The sequence below is a fragment of the Narcine bancroftii genome, chromosome 6 (assembly GCF_036971445.1).
Source record: "Narcine bancroftii isolate sNarBan1 chromosome 6, sNarBan1.hap1, whole genome shotgun sequence".
Classification (NCBI taxonomy): domain Eukaryota; kingdom Metazoa; phylum Chordata; class Chondrichthyes; order Torpediniformes; family Narcinidae; genus Narcine; species Narcine bancroftii.
Window position 1 is genome coordinate 14,693,776 of NC_091474.1, and position 22,692 is coordinate 14,716,467.

Below are 22,692 nucleotides of genomic sequence, written 5' to 3' on the forward strand. Positions count from 1 at the left end.
ACACAGATGACTAAAACATGTTACCTTTCTCTCCATAACTAGAAAGGAGACAGCCTTGTAAATTGTGGAAATAAACTGTCTAATATATTGTCAGCTAAATGATGATGCAGAAAGGTCTCTCTATTGTGCTCACCTCTGGTTGGAAAGAAGAACACATTGCAAGAGGAGAAAACATTTCCCCTTCACTAGAGGTTGCCTACAATTCCCTTTAACAGCCACTACTTCTTCTGGCATGTCAGTGTGACCCATTTTCTCCACACTGAGCTGTCATGGGCAAGGTTCTCTCAGAAAACAAGGGAATCTGGAACCCAAATCAGAACACTGGAAGAACTTTGCAGGTCCTGCAGTTTCTGTGGAGCTCCCAATGCAAGGCTCTTGACTCAAAATGTCTGTGCTATTTCACCCACTGAGTTCTTCCAGTGTTCTGCTTTTGGTTCTCTTCGAGGAAGCTGATTTTCTTGAGCGTTTCTTTAAACGTGACTTTATCAGAACTATGGTCATTTATCTGCATTGTTGGCTCGAATTGTCAGCAATGAGCTGAGCAACAAGGTTAGCACAATTTGAAATTTGTAAATAATTGATTGTGAATAAAGTCTATTTTAGTTTTTTTTTTAAAAAGAGAGAAATAGCCAGTTCTGATGTAGGTAGAGTAAGTGAGAGAAATAATGCAGAATTATTGGAAAATTCAATCGGTTAGAGAAACAAGGTTCTGGAGAAACGGAAGAATTGAGAGAAATCTGTATCATTAAAGAATTTGAGCTCAGAAAAATCAGTGGAGCTAAAAAAAAAAAGACAAATCCTCTGAACCTGATGAGTGACATCCAAAAGAGTAAGAGGATTGGAGCAAGGATGGCTTGCTGCAGTGAGACCCTATGTAAAGGTCCAAGTTCAGTTTTGGTCTTTTTATCTGAAGGAAGATGCCCATACCCAGGGGTGGAGTGCAACAAAGGATAATAGCCTGATTCCTAGGATGATGAGACAGAGGTATGTTGAGGCTTGGAGCTGATTATAAATCAGTGGAGATATGATAGAAATGTATAAAATTCCAGGTAAGCAAGAAAGGGAAGATGGTCCCAATGGCTGGAGAACCCAGAGTTCGGGTTAGAGCTCTAGATACAGGCATGCTATTTAGAACCAAAATCAGAGGAAAGAGCTCCAGCATTCAAACCCACCATCTAACATGAAAGGTCCACAATGAGATACTAGAAACCAGGGGCCACTTCCCTTATCTTGAAATCCAAGTCTTCATGAAGATAGACATTACAGATGAAGGTCACTGGCAGCTCCAGCAGACATCAGTGACTACGGTCCTCCTGCACTGTCTGCAGCAGGCACCTCAGGGCACTGGAGACACACCACCATCACTGGCTCTGCAAAATCCACTCGATGGATAAGTCCCCCAACATTGGTATCCTCTGCCAGGTAAACATCACCAATATTTAGGCCCTTCATCCACAGTGAGAGACAGGACTTTGCATACTAGACCCCAGAATCCTGGAATATTCTCTTTGCTCCACCACAGAAAGAGATTACCAAATACTGTAATCAGAGATAATCTTCAGAAAATGTACCATCCTTCCAACATTTAGGAATCCATGCTCCAAAATGGAGAAGGAATATTTGGCTTGCCATTAAATACTTCTGGAAGATCATTATATGTGGCAATAGCATACTCCTTCTTGTCTTTATGAAGGTTTTCTGCATGAAGTGACAGAGTCTGTGGTCCAACAGTAGCCTCAGCAACCATCTCAGAACCCAAAGCAATGGAATGGAACCAAAACATCAGTCCCAAAATCAAGCCGTGGAAGAAGATAAGGTCTAAAAACAGAGCTGAGTGGAGATAATTTTTTAAAAAGCTGTGAACAATTTTTTTAAAATTATGAACAATGAAGTGAGAAGTGGTTCTGAAATCCATTCTTCTTATACCCTTTGCACTTTCAATAATGAAACTGCTTTTTTCATTCATTAATAACCTGGGTAGAAACGACATTGTTGATTGCCAAGTTTTTTTTCATCTCTCCATGTTCAGATCTACGACAAGTAAAACTAAATGTGTAGAATTTAATGCAACAGCCTTGTGTGTGCAGTCTTGGAGACCAGAGTTGAAGAGATTGGCTCTTATGATAGGCAGTGAACAAAGTGATCAAAAAAATCTATCTGCATGTGTAGGCAACTCTCAGTTAAATAAAGGGTCTTAATTTCATTTAGTACTGCAGAGACACTGCAGTAAAAAAAAAAATCAGTCTGATCTCTATGGCCTTTTTCTTTCATCATAAGTGGAGCAGTAGTTTGTCACAATTATAACATCCACGAGGTTGGCTTGATAAACCATAGATTCTAGGTAGCCAGTACTGTGTTGAAAATTTTCATTCATTTCAATGACAAGAATATTTTGACATCCAACAAACAGTTGATGTAATATAATGTACGTTATGTTGCGAACCAAAAAATAGCAGTTGTTTGCCTGAAATTATTGCGGTGAATTTAACCCTCCAATGTGCAGAGATTTGGGTCAGGTCGGAAGAAGTAATGCTAAAATATTCCATTGTACCTGACTCTTCCAATTTTCTGTTTTAATAAAGACAAGATCATGGATAAGTGACCCATGAACTTCCAGGGGGCGTCAACTGGTAGAAAACTTGGGCTTACATTTTAACAAACCTTTCAAATTGACCTGCACCTCAAAACATTGAACAGTTAAAGAATTGGAATTGTCAGAAAAAAGTATTCAGGCCAGAAACATTGGTTACCCTTTATTTCCTATACTTGCAGCGTTTACAGACTTTCCTGTTTAATCGCTGCATTGTTTGTAGGGCAGGAGGAACTCTCTCTACCTTATGAGTTGTCATGAAATTTGTCAGACATCTTGACTGAACCAGTCTGAACCATCCTCCTCGTCCAATGTCTCTGTTACAATAGTTCCTCTTTGTGACCACATTTTCCATCCCCCACTTCAGGCAACCAGCTTTTCCCTCAAACTACACCGCATTGTACCTACCAGCAGCAATCTCTCCCTGCTTCACTTACATCAGCTGGCTTTCTTGTGTGAGAGGCACAAAGCCTGGCAACTCAGCTAGACTTTGGGCAGTTTGAAATAACTAATGGCTCCAAAGTTCCCATCCATAACTCCTATGACAATTCTTTCTCCTCGTCACCTCCAAATGCACTGCCGCATTAATGTTGAAGGCAGTTTCAGAAGTGTAACTATAAAATATCTTTCAAAAGTAAAGAGTGAAATATTGCCAATAATTTGTTGAGAATGTTTTAATATATAAATAATGTTGCCTTGACATGCACATTATGAATATGTGAAACATTCCTTGTGTCAAAATCGTTCCATTGTCTTTTGTTGATATTTTAATTTGTGTTGTTGAAGGGTTCTGACCTGAAATGTTTTTATTTTGTTCCAGATTCCAGCATTTGCAATCTCTTGTTTGTCTATGCTATTTTACTTTTAATTAGTTTTTTTAACAGTTTAACAGTGAATTTGCCCTTGAGGGCAAGCAACAATAAAATTCCCACGTGAAAACTTGTGAGATCAGCGAATGATCCCTCAAGAACACTTAACCACATTAAAATATTTGTTTGCAAAAGAAGTCTTTCAAGATCAATTTTTATATCTCTTTTTCAACAATTTGTTTTTTTCCCAGAATTACCCATGTCAGAGAAGTTATTTTACTGCCTTTTCTGTCGTCTCAAGGGTTTTTAACCAATAACTTGTTCCTCTTTCCTATGCTGTGCCCAGAAATCTATTAACATAATGTTTTTCTTCATCATTATGCGTTGAAACTTGGCTTTATTCAGAGTGAAATGTGGTAAGGACCATTTCCAGCTGATTTAAGGACGCTTGGAAATTCAACTGAGCTCTTCTCCGAGTGGTTTGTTCTTGCATGCCTAATGAATTTCTGCATCAATTGTGCTTGGGAAGATACCATTCTCATGCAAGTTACCTTGGGACAATCCAGCGACAAGTTTGTCTCAATAAAATAATTCTGGATTGGGATCCTGTTGGAGAAATCACACTTACCTTTTCTCATTTTTATCACGAGGCACCGATCCTGGAATTGCACTGATGTCCCAGAGTAATTTTCCTAATCGTATTAGAAGTGGTAATATTCAGATGATGAAAAGCGAATGAGAGACTTAAATAATTAGTTTCAGTCAGCTTTAAAGTTAATAAAGGGATTAATGTATCTGAAATGATTATAATCCAGAGAGACGTGATCAAGGACAAGAACTGTCTAAAGTCAAAACAAGCTTGGAAATAATATTCAAAAACAAAATTATTCAGTTCTTGATTTTTAAAGAAAGTAGATGACTGAAGTGCAATTATTTGCCATAATCTCCAAGAGCATTGATTCTGGATTTATCCCTTGGATTGGAAAATTGAAAATTTAACTTTGTTTTTTAAAAATGGTAAAGTGGGGTGGTGTGGGGAAAGCATTATGACCCATTTGTCTGAAGTCTGTTGAAGGCATTTCATTGAAATTTCCAGTCCAAGCTAATTTGAAAGAACTGCTTTGGATATGTCTAGTAGGAGATATGTCATGTTTAAACAACCTCATTATTTTTTGGAAGAAATAACTTTAATAGTAGACACATTATAGATGCTCTAATTGTGAACTTCAAGAAGGTATTTAGTGAAGATTCCACATTTAAATGTTTTTAGCATCAACTCATTTCTCTATTGGTTGTGCAATGGAGACACAAGAGACAGCAGATGCTGGAACTGAGAGCAGAAAACAAACTGCTGGAGGAACCCAGTAGGTCAAGCAGTATCCATGGAGGGCAACGGACTGTCGATGTTTTGGGTGAAACCCACAGACGAGGATCAATAGAACTAGGACTAGCATTGCCTTATAAAGACCCGTGCATGGGGGTTGGGGGGAGGTGTCAGAAATACACTCTATTTATTGATGACATGGACAGTAATATCGAGCAGTGCAGCTTATTTTTCCCTTGCTACCAAACGACGTAGTATTTTAGATGGAAAAATAAAATTACAATAAAACAGGTGGATTTGGTGAACATGGTCATGCGCACAGATTGTTACAGTGGGTAAAAGGAAAATATGCTGCAGAAGTTGAAAATTGTCCATACTTATTATTCATGAATATTTTTTTTATTCACAGACCTCTTTCATACTGATTTTTGTCATTTTTTTTGATGTTTAATATCCTTCCTGCCTTCCACCCTAGCACAAGTGCCTCTTTGTGTTCTCTCTATTCTACTATTACTTTCCTGCATCAAAGATCTTATTTGCCTGGAAATGTATTGATATAGCACTGTTAGAACTCCAGTGTTAGTTATTGACTGCAGCTCCACCTTCGATGCCATATTTCCCAATCTTTGAGACCTTGGCTTCAGCGCCCCTCTCCGATTGTACAGACTGTAATCAGTGAGGGTGGGAAGCAAAAACCTTCTTCATGCTCAGCACTGCCTCTCAAGAAGGATGTATACTCAGGCCCCCAATATACTCTCTCTACCCTCTTGACTGCATGGCGAAGTGCCACTCCAACTCCACCTTGAAGTTTACCAACAAGCTGCAATCAGAGGGTGGATTTGAAATATTGATTGACAGAGGGAGATTGAGGGTTATTATAACCTTTCTCTCAATGTCAGTAAGATAAAGGAGCTGACCACAGCTGTCCCCCCACTCCCCCACCACTTCCTTTTCCATTCACAGAGCCATCCCCCTCTTTGCTGTTGTGCCTTCCCTCCCTGATCCACCAATGACCTCCAGCTGGTGGGCCTGTGTTCCTCCCCTCCATTATTTTATTCAGATGCCTGCCAACATTTTGCTCATATCTTGATGAAGGGCTCAGCCCCAAAACATTGGTTATGTATCTTTATATTTGCTATATAGAATATGCTGTTTAACCTGCTGAGTTTCTACAGTGTTGTGTTTTTACTTCAATCATGGCGACTTCAGACTTGCGTGTTTTACACAGATCTCAGGACCAGGGGTTGAGCCCACTCCCCTGTCCACAAAATTGGCACAGAAGGAGAGACCGTGGATTGCTTCAGGGTCTTGGGAGTAAATATTTCCATTGTAAGTAAAACAGGAAAGGATGTAGGTACTGTGGTTCTCAACCATTTTATTTCCCCTCACATATCTCTTTAAGTATTTCCTATGCCATAGGTGCTTGTGATTAGTAAGGGATTGTTTAAGGTGGTATGCGAGTGGAAAGAAAAAGGTTTGAAAACCACTGTTTTAATCGTACCTCATTGACTCATTATGTGCACTGTTTCAGAACTCCAAAGGAAATGGGCCAATGAGCAAAATATTTCAGTAATAATTGGGTCCAGAGTAGTAGTTCTCAAACTTCCCTTCCCTCTCACCTACCACCTTAAGCAATCCCTTACTAATCACAGAGCACCGATGGCATGGGGATTACTTGAAGTGGTATGTGAGTGGAAAGAAAAAGGTTGAAAACCACTGCAGTAGACACTGTGGTTGAAGTAAAAACTCAATTCTAGAGAAACTCAACAGGTTAAACATTATCCTTTACATAAAAATACAAAACTGGTGTTTTGAGCTTTCATCCTTTATTGAGGTATGGAAAAATCTCAGCACGCATCTAAATAAAAGAGTAGGGGGAGAGGCGTTATTGCAAAGGCAGAAGGTAATAGGTGAATTGAGCTGGGCTGTACTAAAACACAACAGTGTGATTGTCAAGGAAGTGCACCAACAATGCTCCTTTCTAAGAAGGCTTAGGAAGAGTGCCACGTGGCCATGTCCCTTAAATATTTCTACATTGAAAACATCTCAGCCTGCTCTATCTCATCGAGGTACTGGTGCTGCACTGTCCAAGTTTGGAACAAGTTGCAGAAGGTGGTGAATGCCTGTGGTGCTTAGTAAAGGATTACTTAAGGTGGCATTTGAGTGGGAAAAAAAAGGTCGAGAACCACTGGTTCTTAGGGCTGGCAATCATTTCCTGATATAATGATAGTTTGTTACTTTCTCCCATGGGATCTGTGTCGGTTGAAATTCAGCTCATCCTTTGAGGCAGAGGCGACATTAACCCAGCACCCTTCTACCCAGGAGTGCTGCTGTTTCAACATTGGATGACCTGACAGTGGTCTCTGAATGTCAGACAGTTCTGGGCATTTTGATCAAGGTCATTAACTGCAGGAGACGCGTTCTTTTTGCAGTGGGGCCATGGAGTCCCTCAAGAGGTACCATCAGACGATGCTAGCAAGAAGCTGCCAGAAAAATCTCTGCAAGAACTCCGGCATGTAAACATGCAACGTGGGAGACCTGAGACCTGGTTCTCTCTGCTGCTGTTCATTGAAGAAAAAAATGGATGAGTAGGCAGGAGTGAGCAGCAAGCTGTGACATGTGGCATTCTGTAGATCAATTGCAATGGCCTGAAATGATCCAAAGGCTGAGTCGCATACAGTGACCTTGACCTTGACTTTCAAAGGCAAAGCAATCAAGGTGCACAAATGAGTCGTGAATTTGAAGAGCACATGAAAATTCTGCCAAAATGTCAGGGTTGAATCTCTGACTGGACACGTTGTTGCCTGGCAACGCTCTGAAAATTGCTCCATACTGGATGTGAATTTTTTTTTTGCTTCACAACATCGAATTGAAGTTGTGGGACAGAATCTACAAGCTTGTTATCTGTTAAGAAATGGGTTTTTTTCGGGTCTGTACAGTCACTGCAGGAGGACCCCTGACCTGGTCAGTTCTGTTTTTCAACCAGTGGATTGACAGAGCTGAGGACATTGAATAGTGCACAGTCCAGATGATACACTTTGACGACCCCTTGCCTACCATTCTGCCATTCCCCACACCGCTCCTCCCTCCTCTCATCTCCCCTCCCCCTCCACTTTTGCAGTTGTATTTTGCAGATTGTGACGATTAGGCTTCCATTTACTTTGCCACAGATACTGCATTTGCATGCAAATGTTTTGATGTCAGAACTCCATGTGTTGTGTGAAAAATCCGGGAGTAGAACTCTGAATGCAGCAGTGTATATGATTATGTATGTAAGAGCAGGCTTTTCTTAGAACTTAATTAGCTTGACGATAATTCCAACAACAGGAAGACTTCAACGGAGAACATGCAACAATTACCACCTGATTGATGTGTTTGGAATTTATAGTGAATTCGGAAAGAGACATTATCTGCACTGTTTTTATTTATTTGTGGAATTTGAGAATTGCTAATAAGGTCATCATTTCATTTCAAACTCTGATTGGCCTTGAGAAGATGATAGTGAGCAACTGCTTTCATTCACCACAGTACTCTCAGTGCTAAAAGGCAATTTCCATGATTTTGAATCATTCATCTAGAGACAAAGATAGAATAGCATTAAATCCATTTCCACATCGCCTGAGAATTGAGAGGGAACTTGAGAGATGTAGTTTTCTACATCTGCTGTCACAGAAGTCTTGATGAGGAGCTGCTAATCATTGAACAAATGGTACTTGTGATGGTGGAAGGGAGAAATTCTTAGGGCAGTGAATAAGATCCAATCAAGAAGGGTGCCTTGGATGGTGGTGAGTTTCTTGAATGGTGTTGACATCGCAACAAATGCAAACCATTGTTATGCACCTGATTATTTTTGTTCATAATTCAAGATATTAGATTTAATTGCAGGAAGGATGCAGAAGCCATAGAGAGGATGCAGAGGAGATTTACCAGGATGTTGCCTGGAATGGAAAATAAACCTGATGAGGCAAGGTTAGTAGAATTGGGACTTTTCTGTTTGGAGCAAAGAAGGATGAGAGAGGCACAGATAAGGTGAACAGCCAGCACCTTTTTACCAGAGCAGATATAGCAAACACCAGAGTGCATCCATACAAAGTGCAGGGAGGTATGTCTAGGGGAGACATAAGAGAAAGGTTTTATACACAGAGAGTTGTGGGCATTTCAAACACACTAATTCAGGCACATGGATGAAGGGTTACGAGGTAGGAAGGGTTTCGGGTTTTTTTGGTAGGAATATACAAGTCGGCACAACGTCAATGTTGCATGTGCTGTAATATTCTATGCTCGCTGTCCAATAATGTGCAAACTCAGCATGGTTACCAGCCGAGGTCAGGATTGAACCTATATCCTGGAGCTGAGAGGTAACGACACTAACTACTGCACTATCGTGTTGAGCATATTTACATGAACAGAAATCACAACTTTTTGCATTAAATGATCTTAATTTGAATTGGAGCATTTCTGGTCTACTTGCTGTAAACTAAAACAAGTAGCAATTTATAACTGGCCTTGAATTAGCAGGTACCATCTTGGCCAGTAGTTAAAAAAATTAGACAGACATATGGAGGCATCTGTGGAAGATCTAAATTAGGGAGACTTAAGGGAATTGTAAGTGATGTCTTTATGTTGCAGGCGTCCTTGTCTACAACATGTTACATACAGTAAATGAAATAAGTCCTGTGCCCCTGGCTTGGATGTGTGTAGCTTGCAGTATTCCTGTTTTTATCTTTGTCTTGCCTGATTCAGAAGCCCTGAGAAAGGGTTGTAAATTCAGGATATTTCCTGTTTATTCTCTTTTCAAATTCAGTTCCATCTTGGAATCCTTTTCCTTTGCTATATTCCTGAACACTGGCACATTGGCAACCTGCACAAAGTGGTTACGATTCATCCTCATTGCTTGGGAGGCTGCAGTTTGGTCTCCATTAGATTACATAGGATATACAAGACAAAATTAGATCATTCATCTCAGCCAGTCACTGCCAGTATTTATATGCCATTCATGCCACCATCTGTCATTTGTTATCAAATTAAATGAATGTGGCCCTTTGTTCCCCTCTACCTCATTTGTGAATACCCCAACCCCCCTTCTGAGCCAAACACTGATGCAGGTCATTTGGCTGTTGCCTCCTGACTCTGGTGTCCTGGGTTCAATCTTGACCTCTGGTGTTATCTGTTGACTCCCCCTCCCCCACACATGTTTGCTTTCTCCCACATCCCAAGTTGGTTAATGGCTACTCTAAACTGCCTCAAGTGTATCAATAATTGGCAAAATCTGCAGAAAATCATTGGGAATGAGGGAAGAATTCATAGCATTCATGTTAGATTGGTGCAAATGAGTGCTTGATGGTCAAAGGGTTGGTTTCCATGTGATTCACCTCAAGCGCTTTCGTACAGAGCAAGCTCCACATTCTCGTCACTCTCTGGGTAAAGAAAGTTTTGAAAAATTTGAAGAATGATGTGCAAGTGTGCATCTTTTAGTATTCATTGTGATCGAGGATCTGCTTTTGGGAACAGTTCAAGCATACAACTCACATGAGGGAATAATAGCATTTATCTGCTATTAAGAATGCTGAGCAAAGAACTCTCCATTCCACATAATCCAAACCTTTCACCCACTGTCACCTTGTGTTAAGATGCCCCGTGCATTAAATTTTAAATGGTAAATAAAATTGGAGAATTGAAGAATCTCCATAATTCAGATTGTGAGTGTCACTGGTGTTGACCACTCTCTTTATCTTGCACAGATATCCTTGTTTTCAAGGTGGACATGGGATATAAAATTAATTAGAAAAGGTAGATGATTAGTTTTAAGCTGTTTTAGGTACCAATATGTTGCTATTGCTATTGCTTGCAGGCAATCCATTTCCATATATTCATTTGTGCAGAATTTTTGATATCATTCTGATTATATTACATTCTTGATTATACCTTCATATTTTTAGATTTTGTGATGGCTTGTGTGCACTCTTTAAACATAGAACACATCTAAAGGTGTTTCCAACATTGCCTGAGAGATTGTATAATGTAAGACCATATTTATGACAGTCCAGTTCGCAGCCATGTTAGAGCCAGCTGCAATACTATGCTTATCACACACAAGCCCCTTTCACACTTGCAAGTGATGCAAGGAATTAACCGCCAATCAGCCTTTAAAATGACTAGTGTGAAAGCAAAATCAGCTCAATGTTGGCGTCAGATAACGTCATCTCATGCCGGGGATTGATGGCCTCAACCCCTAGTACAATCCCCGGCATCTGCAGACGCTGGCATTGCAATCAGGCAAGTGTGAAACAGGAAATTGCATGGTGGGATTGAAGTGACCCAAGTTTTTGCGTGAGTGCAGTAACGTGAAGCAGGAAAAGATTAAAATGATGGTATAAACTTGGCCGTGGGAAAGTCACAGTGGGAGAAAGAGAGAGAGAGAGAGTGGAAATAAATAGCAATAAATAAAAATAGTGGACAACTTTTAAACAACATTGGAAAATTGGTAATGCTATAGCGCACAATTTATAAAGACCATGGGTGGAAAAAGCAATGGCGGACCTGACTTCCCAGAATGCAGCTGCTGTATGGAATTCTGGGAGGGCAGGTCCGCCATCGGTTTTTCCCCACCCTATTTAAAAATTGTCCACTATTGCTATTTATTGCTACCACTTTCTCATGATCCCTTATAAAGGTTTATACAGGGTAGCACAACAACAGGAGCTGAAAGACTCCTACTGTTCTGTATATAAAGTTTAATTATGTTATAATTAGACATGATTAATTTTGTTGAAATATAAGGTCATAATACATTGATCAGGATTTAGGGCAGGTTGACGATTGCTTGATGCATCATGACATCACTGGTAGAAGGTAGAACAGTCTTAACCAAGGGGATGGCTCCTTGCAAGTGCAAAAGTGTTTAGTGACCCAGTTAGGAGTGGTCAAGTGTGAGAAGCCAAACCCCCATTCCCATCCCATGACACTGAACGGCCAATTTAGTGGGGCTCAAGTGTGAAAGGGGCTATAGATCGCCATAACCTCGCATCTCTGGCTGCTCATGGTAAGATTAGAGAATCTTCAAAAAAGGAAAGGAATTAACTTTATACTTTGTAAGTATTTCTAATTGAAATTGACATTGGACTCGTTAGGATGCATAATTTCCCAGGACCCATGTGCAATGTTGCATGAACCGAACTCGTGGGCAATTTTTTTCAAGCTTTGCTGTTCACTTAAAAAAAAAGGTTTTAAAGATATACTGTAGAAGAAATGTCAAAAGCTTTGGTGAAGTAAAGTTGATATTGATCATTTTTTAATTGAAGGGCTATTTACATGCATGAGATGCAGCAAGGAAAAATGATGACTTGTCATGCACGGTTGGAGCTTTTGTTGTCTGCTCTATCAACTTCAAAAGCTGAATTACACTGATAGTGAGAAACAGAGCTGGAGATCAATAGAGAGAGGAAAAAAGAGAACATGGCTTTATTTTAGTGGTTAATTATCAGACATAAAAGTCCTTTTGATTGTAATGCTTATTTGTCTTGTCTGTTTTTCTGGATGGTTCATTGATTCTAATTGTTTACACCTGTGAGACAAAAATCTAAGTGTGCTTATTTCGGGGAAAGTGACAGAGGGGCTCATTTGAATCCTGTTTGCTATGCAGGATCAGAAACCTACTTCCCTTGGCTGGCTAATGCCATCGTTGATGGAGTTGAAACAAGTGGTTAAATCGTTCTGTTTTGAGTAACTTTTCCTTTTCCTTTCCACGATCTATTTGCCCTTTATTTTTATTGATTAATTTTCAGCTTCCGCGATGTCGCAAGCATTTATTGCCCATCGCTACTTTGCCTTGAGCCTGAGTGTTTTGCTCAGACTTTTCTGTAAGCACTCAACAATTAATCACATTAAAAGGAGTCCTACATGGGTCAGGCTGGGGTAAGATTTTCTCCCCTGATAAGCACTAATGAACCAGATGCATTCTTATGCTCATCAATAGTGTGTGTTCCTCATAATCAGCACCTGATTGTTTTAAAATTCCAGTTTATTAAATGAAACTATAATAATCCTATTTAGACTCTGGTCTCTGGGCTATTTATTCAGATATGCATTCTATTTTCCTTGTAATTTAACCACTATTCCTCAATGACTGTTCATACCTTCTGGCCAATTCCTTCCTGCATTCCATCTATCCCTGTTCACTTCCTAGTTAAATTGTGAGAAGGCCAAAGACATTACCCTTGATCCAAGCCTCAAACTATTCCCTAGTCACTGGCAAACTAACTCAGAATGAAGCCAACTGTCCCCTCCTTGTTGTTCACATCTGACTCCAAACTTGAGCTTTTGGCTAATTAACCCACTTACTTCTAGTTCCAAATACCATCCTATTGCTCCTGTCTTTGTCCAGCTATTGTTGAGTCTTATTCTTTCCTTTGTTACTCGTTGACCTTTTTATTGTCATGGCTTCCTGGAGGACTGTAAATTTAAGGGGATCCAAAACTCTACTGTTTCTGATCCTCTCTTTTTTCATCCATCACTTCTCATCTCATCAATTATATCCTTGAGAATGATTGTTTCTATTTTACATTCTCATCCTTTTCAAACTTCTGTAATCTGCTTCAACCCTCAAGGTCTTCAGAATTTCTGTGCTCTAATTACCCACTCCCAAATGTAATCACTTCATTATTGACAAAAGTCAACTGCTGCTGTGCTGAGCTCTGGGATTCTTTCACAAAACTTTTTTTTGTCTGAGTACCTGTCTTGTCTCCTTTCAAACATGTGACCAAACATGTGATCATCTACCCTGATGTCTTCTTATATCATTCAGGTTTAAAATGTGCATTGAGAATGTTCCATGATGCCATACTGCACAGTATCAATCCAATGCTCTGGTTTTTATTTTCCATTCAAGGTTTCCCTTCAAATAATTGTATTTTTCAAGCTCATGCACAATCTTCTCAATATCTATTTTTTGTACCCCTCCACGATGTGCTCTGGAATGATTTATTATGACAAATATATCGCATGACAGGAAATATTTTAGTGCACTTTCATTAGAATGGAATGACTTTATATTGTGTTGAATGGGACTCAACAAAGCCCACACCTCTCCCCTGCCCTACACCCCAGAGTAGCTCATCTCATGTATCCACACAACTCCTGACGTCTTGCTAGCACGAGGTCACTGAGCTGCGATTAGGCTTCAGGAAGTATAAATAAAGGCATTGCCATTGGACTATCCCAAATATTTCTGAATTAAAAGATACATAATTGTAACCATTATTTTTTTTTTGTTGAAAATGCATTAATTCAAAACACAAGTGTACTATGAAATTTAGAAAGATAAAAAGGCTTACTTATTGTTTCCAAGGGAAGAAAAGTGACCAGATTCAATTGAACTGAGTGCACTCGATATTCCAGCCATGGCAGTTGTGAAGTTGAGAGGTCAAACCTGAGGTTCATCTGGTCTTTTTGGATCAGCGACTTCAGGCACAGCCCAGATCAGTCCTCAGAATGAGTTGCCAGATATATGATATCTGATCTCCAATATATTACTATTTTTAATGCATCCACAGTGCACCTATCTGAAGTCAGTAGACATTGCGTCGCTAATGTAGTAATTGTCATTTTTGATAACTGCAGTCTTCATACTGGCATGGGCATAGTGAAAGGAAATATATTTTCATGTGTTCTCTCTGCTTTTAATTTGCTGAGGCAAACTTATCCATTTTCATTCACTGCATTATAAAAGGATAACACCAAGCAACCTTTGAAACACAAAATGGAAATTAATCTGTCTTCTGCACACAAGAAATTGTTGGAAGCTCTGTTGCAATGTTCAATTTGTCAGCACAATTGATGATCATGAATTAAATAAATAAAATTTAAGAGTCAAATTATTACTTGAGAATAGCAGAAAAATGGAACACAATGAATGAGGACATTTTGTTTTAAGAAGTTTCAAACAAGCAAGACAAAAATCATAGGGTCATTTCAAACATTAGTGTTCAATAAAAGCTGACATAGTCATGGTTCACTAAATAAGGTTCTTGAATGACCATAGAGGGACTTTAATGCAAAACATAACAGTCCGGATATTGCATGAAACAAGGAATATATCCAGGTGGTTTTGTGGTATTTTTTATATTCAATGGTGTTCTCTGAATTGAACATCATAGAAGACTTCTCCTTCTCTATCTGCTGCAGTGCAACTTTGAAGAGAAACAGACCAGACATCTCCAAACCGCTGAAATGTCCACTGCCTTTCTCACTCCACAGATGCTGTCTGACCTGGTGAATACTTTGCAGCACTTCCTGTTGTTACTTCAGATTTGCATCTTCTGCACTATTTTGCATGTGATGGAGATTTGTGTTATTTACTGATTCATCAATTATTCAGCAAAGGCAAAAGGCAAATAGCGCCTTTGGAAGACTACACAAAAGAGTCTGGAAAAACAACCAACTGAAAAACCTCACAAAGATAAGCGTATACAGAGCCGTTGTCATACCCACACTCCTGTTCGGCTCCGAATCGTGGGTCCTCTACCGGCATCACCTACGGCTCCTAGAACGCTTCCACCAGCGTTGTCTCCGCTCCATCCTCAACATTCATTGGAGCGCTTTCATCCCTAACGTCGAAGTACTCGAGATGGGAGAGGTCGACAGCATCGAGTCCACGCTGCTGAAGATCCAGCTGCGCTGGGTGGGTCACATCTCCAGAATGGAGGACCATCGCCTTCCCAAGATCGTGTTATATGGCGAGCTCTCCACTGGCCACCGTGACAGAGGTGCACCAAAGAAAAGGTACAAGGACTGCCTAAAGAAATCTCTTGGTGCCTGCCACATTGACCACCGCCAGTGGGCTGATATCGCCTCAAACCGTGCATCTTGGCGCCTCACAGTTCGGCGGGCAGCAACCTCCTTTGAAGAAGACCGCAGAGCCCACCTCACTGACAAAAGGCAAAGGAGGAAAAACCCAACACCTAACCCCAACCAACCAATTTTCCCCTGAAACCGCTGCAACCGTGTCTGCCTGTCCCGCATCGGACTTGTCAGCCACAAACGAGCCTGCAGCTGACGTGGACATTTACCCCCTCCGTAAATCTTCGTCCGTGAAGCCAAGCCAAAGAATTATTCAGCTTCTGTTCAGGTTACTGATTGAAATATTATCAAGTGTTGCCAGTTATTTCTGAATAAAGGAAACATTGAAGCAAATTTCAGTTATAAATTTAGGCATACAGCATGGTTACAGGCCCTTCCGGCCCACGAGCCAGTATTGCCCAAATGCACCCAATTATCTTACAACCCCCATACATTTTTGAAGCATTGGAGGAAACCAGTGGAAACCCACACAGACTGGGGAGAATGTACAAACTTCTTACAGACAGCACCAGATTCGAGCCAAAGTCACTGATGCTGTTACAGCATCGCACTAACCGTGCCACATTGAGGCTCACCGTTGAGGTGAGTAAAATGTTAAAAACAAATCCTCGTACTTGACTGAGTTTTAAAATATACAGAGAACATCACTGGTAAAGCCTTGCTTGGCATAAATTAAATTAATAATATGCAGACAGATTCATTTTTGGATATATGTTACAACCCTGTTTTTGTCGAAGGACATTGGAGCCAGAAAAATTTATATGCGGCTTTTGTTCCTGTACTCTGTTAAATTACACCAAGGCACCATAATTTCATACTAATTATAATATGGTAGTTGTTCTTCTAAGGCTGCGAGTGTTCTTTGTTTATTAAGGGCTGGCTAGTTAGCAATCCAATTGCTGCTTTGGGGGATAACAAATGTCTCATTTCAGAAGAAAAAAAGCTTGATTTTTTTTTTTGGTCTGTGACAGTAAAAGCCTGAACTTGAGGTCAATATCTTTACTGTCCTATTATTGATGATGTGCTTGCCAAATGTTTAAAAGGATCGAGTACTCTGCTCCCATTTCATCCATTCATCTCAAGTTAAAAGCTAATTTCAACATGGAAATCATGTTCCTGGAACCCTTATTATTATTTACAGTTGGAAAAGGTGACGGCATTTATCATAAACCTCAACCGGTTTGCGTGCCACTGGGTCTGCAGAGACTAAGGCTGGATAAATTTACGGGATGAATAAGAATATGAGCATGATAAATTACTTAAGGAGGGACTATAAATTAAAAATGTACTGACCAAATCTTATTGTTATTGTCCTCAGTGAACGGAAATCTTCTGAGCCACTCCTTCAAGAGAATGTTTTTTTTATTGTACTCACAAAACTTTTGTTGGTAAAAGTTTGACTGAATTATGCATGAATTACCTCAGGCTATCACATTTTTATGAAGGAGAATCGAACATATCTTCTGCAAATTAACCAGATCTAGTTGTTTATGAGTAAAATTCTAAAGTAACTTTCATTTAAACTTCCACCGGAATCATCACAGTCTCAGGTGAAACGTATATCCCCCAACTCCTTGCATCTCACTGTATGATGCATTGATGTTGAACATAGAAATCATCACGTTAAAGAAGGTTAGGGCAATCTCTAACCACTTTTACTGACTGACAGATCAGAACTCCTCCATGTTATACATTGTTTGAGGAAGCATAAAATGTAATCAGGGTAAGGGAATTTAATGATTCAGGAATATCAAGCTGGCTGAGTCATAAAAAGTATAACAATCTGTTGGAGAGATTATGTCTGATGTACAGGAACCCGTTGGCACCAAACTGCAATATTTCTGATCTATATGGAAAGTGATTAACCATGGCAATGTTAGCATGAGCAGCCATCAAATCAGAGAGCCCTTATTTTCTTAACCACGTTTGGAGGACTGGGGATGTTCACCAATGTATTCAATTCCATTCACACTTGTCAGATATTGAATCCAGAGTGACGCTGACCCACACTTTTTGTTGACAAGGTGGATAGCCCTCCCTTCACGCAGGTGATCACCTTCAAAACAAGTATCTAAAATACTTCAGCATTGACCTGAGTGGCATTACCATTCACAAAACTTCCGTCATCAACATCACAGGATCACACTCAAAGCAGGAGCTTTATTTACTGAAGCACTTGTCTCAACATTCTGGCCATGATCATAAGGCAGTGCTGGGCACAATGCAAAGAGTGGATCAGCCTCGCAACAATGATGAACCAGCGGGTTAAAAAAAATGCACATTGCTCATCGATCACCCCTGTCATTCAGCTCTACTCCATCCACTACCATCGTCATTTGGGAGCACATTTCGTGGACATCAACTTCACACAAGTGACCATCAGCATTTTGACTGCAGTCTCATCTGAATAAAAGGGTTGTTCAACCAGCCGGATTTAATTAATCTTTTCTAAATGCGTACAATCTATTATAAGGTTAGTGATTCTCCCTTTGTTGTTCCATTCCAGAATGCAAAAGGCAGCACCATAAAAATGGAACCAAGCTGTCAGAGAAGCATAGCGAAAACTGCAAGAGTTTTACTTTAGAAGTTGTCTCACTTCAGTTCAGACTCATCGTATAAAAGTAGGTCTTCAATGTAATACAGCATGTCTGAACTGGAACTGTCATTCCTCGTTTATTTCCAGCAGAAGGGCATTGTTGAGTATGGCTGAAGAAGGCAACCTCTTTCTTTCTGTCACTCTTTTATGTAATCTTGGTTCCAATAAAAGTAGAGGTTCCATAATTGTCACGTCACACTACATTTAGAATGTTACATACATGAAATTCTTTAACTTAAGGCAGACTGAGAACCACCACTTTGTCCAGCACCCCTCGCAGAAATTTATAGCACCTGGTGTTCCTCAGCAGTCTCCCCTCCAAATACTGGCCAGTCCTGAGCCTGCTCACCTTCTGAGATCAGACAATCTCGGGTGTATTCAGGTTATAGGTGCTGTTAAATAAAATAACTTCATTTAACAAATCTGCTGCTACATTCTCAAAGGAAAAAAAAATCTTGTTCCCAACAGTGTGGAAGATTTTGAACCTTCAGTGATTAAGATAAATCTCTTTTTCTTTCCCCACTTAACTGAGGATCTTGCATAAAAAATACAATTTTTCCTCTTGTCAGATGCAGAAACATGTCACCACTTTGAAGAATTTCTCATTTTGCAGTTGAGAAAATTGTGTGGATTTTTGATAACAGCAGCATCTCACATTGAAACATCCCATTTGTCAACCCAAATACAGTTTGTCAAGGGCAAAGAGAAGCAAAACGAAACCCACAGGGTCCCCAAGTTGGATGAGAATTACTTGAGTTTGATTAACCAAAATAAAACGTGCCTTATCTGGTCAGAAGCTTTAACCTTAAACAAAGTCACAGCTCACTTCAGGATATTTTCCCTATTGGTGATTGAGCCAGAATTATCAATGATCAAAACTTATCTGGAAGATTATTAGGCTTGGGTATAAGCAAATATTGGGGTTGATTTTCATCGCTGAACATGGATGAACTTCAACAAACAGGAATGAGGCATGGGAGCCAACTCAGCTCTGAACCTTATCTTTAATTGCTCATGTGAGCAGACAGAATATCCAAGAAAGCTGCTTGCTTATATTAGGAATCGTAGGATTGGAAATCCCTTTTCTTGGATGCCTTCTGAGAAGAATTGCTGAAGAATTCAAAAACAAAATACTGCAGATGATGAAAATAAAAATATTGCATGTTTGAAATGCTCGGCCTCTCATGAAGAATGAAGCAGACGTAACTTTTCAGGTCGATGATCTTTTATTAGAACAGATGAACCTACAGTAGTTTGCTGCTTGCATTAAACACTGAAAAAGGTTTACAGCAATCCTTGTATCTAGAAAACACAAGATGATCAGAATCAGAATGAGAACTTATTGTCATGAGCATGTTGTTTTGAAGCAGCATCATTATGTAAATCACCAAACAAAATAAATAAAAATAGTGCAAAAAAAAAAAGGAAAAGTGAGGCAGTATCTGTGGTTCATTGTGGAACCTGATGGCAGAGGGTTGTGCCACTGAGTGCACATATTTAGGCTCTTGTACCTTTTTCCTGATGGTAGTAGAATGGAAGGCATGGCCTGGGTCGTGGGAGTCCTCAAGGATAGTGGCTGCTTTCTGAAAGCCTAATGTAGATGTCCTCCATGGAGTGAAGACTGGTGCCCATAATGTCACAGGCTGAGTTAACAATCCTCTGGAGTTTTTTTCTTGTCCTGAGCATTGGCACTTCCATACCAGACACTGATGCAACCAGCCAGAATGTTCTCCACAGCGCACCTGTAGAAATTTCCGAGAGTCTTCAGTGACGGACTAAATCTCCTCAAACTCCTTACTAAGTATAGCCACTGGTGAGCCTTCTTCGTGATTGAATCAACATGGAGGGTCCAGGACAGATTCTGAGAGATGTTGATACCCAGAACTTTGAACTTCTTGACCCTCTTCACTGCTGAGCCCTTGATGAGGACAGGTTTGCATTCTCCTGATTGTATGAACAGAATTTGAATGTCTTCCTTGGTTGTCCTTCATCCCTCTCCTCTAGGTTGCGAGTTGATAGTTCTGAGTACTATCTATCATGGCTATCTGTTGTTCTTTTATTTGGATAAGTAAGTCAGGTACTCAATGGTTATTTGATGTGATGGCATGCTTGACTCTGGGGAAAAAAAAATAGGTGGTCTACTAATGTAATGGACCTTAAATTTCTAAATTTATGAGGTCTTTCCTTAATTATTTTCAGTATTTATAAGATTATTGGATCCAGTTTTACGGTTTGGTTGTCCTTTCTTTCATGTATTAATGGAACATGGATGTTTAATCATAACATTATTCGAATAATTTTTGTTTTATATACATGTTTTTTTTTAAAGTTTCTTTTTCAGTTAATTTACAGCTATTTGTTAATATACGTTTACTTTATTGGATATATATTATTGATATTACCTTTGTATGAGAACACCATTTTTAAGAAGGTCAAGTATTAAGTTAAAAGGCTTGGCTGAAACAGAATTGTGCATTCCATTTCAAAAGTGCTTTTCAAGTTTCACTCTTTGCCATGTTTTTGACTCAAAGTTAAATCATACCGGATGATATTTACAAAGTATTTTCAGTCCCTTGTTGAAATTCATAACCACTTTGATCACAGCTGAAATGAGGCAGGTTCCCAGAAAGCTTTTCCTTTTGTATTGGACATAAATTCACAATACAGCTTGAAGATGGCAAATCTAAAAGCTGGGTCTCTTGAATGTTAGAATGAGATAACTTCACACTGTTTTTCAGGACGGTGAAGGTCAAAACTTGTCACCTTTAAGCTCTCGTATTTTCTATTGCTTCCTTTTTTTAAAAAAATTGCACCATTATATTTTTAGTGATGGAATTTTACTCTCCTGCATTATAAATAGTTGTCCCAGTTTCAGTTTGTTTTTCTGACCCTCTTTTATTTCAAAGTATCTTAATTACTCTTATATGTTTCAAAGTCTTTTAAAAATAATCCACTGCAATGCACAATGCCAAGCATTTTTGAGCTACGCAGCACATCACTGCTTGAGTGCTGACCCAGTACAGCTTGAGTGGTGTAGCGAGACAGCAGCTGGGACAACAGCCATGAGTTACACATAACACAACCTGTCCAAACCCTGAATCATGGAGCTGTGTGGTTCTGGCTTGCCTTAGTCACCCTTATGTATTGTTTCCTTCTCCTTCTGCTGCCTTAATATTAATGCCTCAGCTCTTCAGCAGTAGAATATGATTTAATTTATTTTTAAATGAATAGAATTCTACTGCATTCCATAGCTTACACTATTTCAGGAAATCAGTTACAAGGCATTTTTTGTAAAAACACAGAAATGCTGGAGGAACTCAGCTGGTCACACAGCATCCATAGGAGTGAAAGATATATTACCGACGTTTAGGCCCTGAGCCTTTCTTCACGGTATAACCAAAAAACTGGAAGACATCAGAATAAACACTGAAGAATGGAAGGGGGAGGGGTCCAGACCAACAATCAATAGGTGTTAATTGATATGACAAGAGAATAGGTGAGAAATGATTTTGTCTCTGTGAATGGAGACAGTGGAAAAAGGGGAGAGACGGGGGAAAGGCGACGGGGGAAGAAAAAGAGGTGGGGTGGGTGGAAATTAAAGATTTAATGGAAACCGCAGATGTCAATGTTAATGCTATATGGTTGGAGGATGCCCAGACAGAGGATAAGGTGTTCTTCCTCCAATTTATGTGTGGTCTCAGTCTGGCAGTGCATGAGACCATGGACAGTCATGTCAGCAAGGGAATGGGACAGGAAATTGAAATGGGTGGCCATTGGGGGGGATCCATTCTATTACGGCGGACGGAGCCAAAGTGATAAAGATTGCCTTCAATAATTCTGGAAGAACACTATTGGAGTTCTTATTGGAAAAGATTCATTGATTGACTAGAAAAATTAGTCATTACTGAGTTTGGAGGATTTGTTCACAAACTGACTGCTGTGTTTCTGACATTGGAAAATTCCATAATTTAACCTATAACTTTAACTGTGCAAAACAAATAAAAGTTGGGTGTGTGTCTATGGCTGGCCAGTTTCAGCGAAGACATGAGAGGGAGCAACTGAGAAGTGCATTACCAGTTCCTTGTTAATGCTCATTGCATTTGAACAGGCCGACATTTCTGCTAATCACAAAGGAAAATATTGCCCTTGTGAAACTGATAGGTACTAGGAATGTACCTTAGCAGAGGAAATTCTAGATCATTTCAGTCAATGAAATGTTACTTAGCATTAACAGTGCAAGGTCACTTTGTTTTGAGAGGTTTGGAATATAGAATCAGGAAGGTCTCATTGTAGTTGTATTAGGCCATGGTGAGACTTTACTATTGTGTGCAGTTTTGGCCTCCTAATCTGAGGAAGAACATTTTCTGATACCTGGGATGGCAGGATTGATGTATGAAGAAAAACTGGACCAGTTAGAGTTATACACATTGGAATTCAGGAGAATGAAAGGGGATCTCATTGAGACAAATAAAATTTTGAAAGGACTAGATGCAGGAAGAATGTTCTGGATGTTGGG

The 22,692-nt window shown here is 39.7% G+C and overlaps 1 protein-coding gene across 30 annotated transcripts in view; it reads left to right on the forward strand.

The window, feature by feature from the left end:
* Positions 1 to 22,692, forward strand: part of LOC138735739 (disks large-associated protein 4-like) — a 482,104-nt gene that overhangs the window by 226,351 nt on the left and 233,061 nt on the right. For 2 of the 30 annotated variants that reach the window (XM_069884060.1, XM_069884068.1), the window contains one exon: positions 1,694 to 1,816. The exons of 27 other annotated variants lie outside the window; for them this stretch is intronic. The gene's annotated coding sequence lies outside the window, so the exon portion shown is untranslated. Of the gene's footprint in view, positions 1 to 1,693; positions 1,817 to 18,086; positions 18,202 to 22,692 lie in introns of all 30 variants that reach the window. One more of the 30 variants, XM_069884070.1, reaches the window with a different exon arrangement.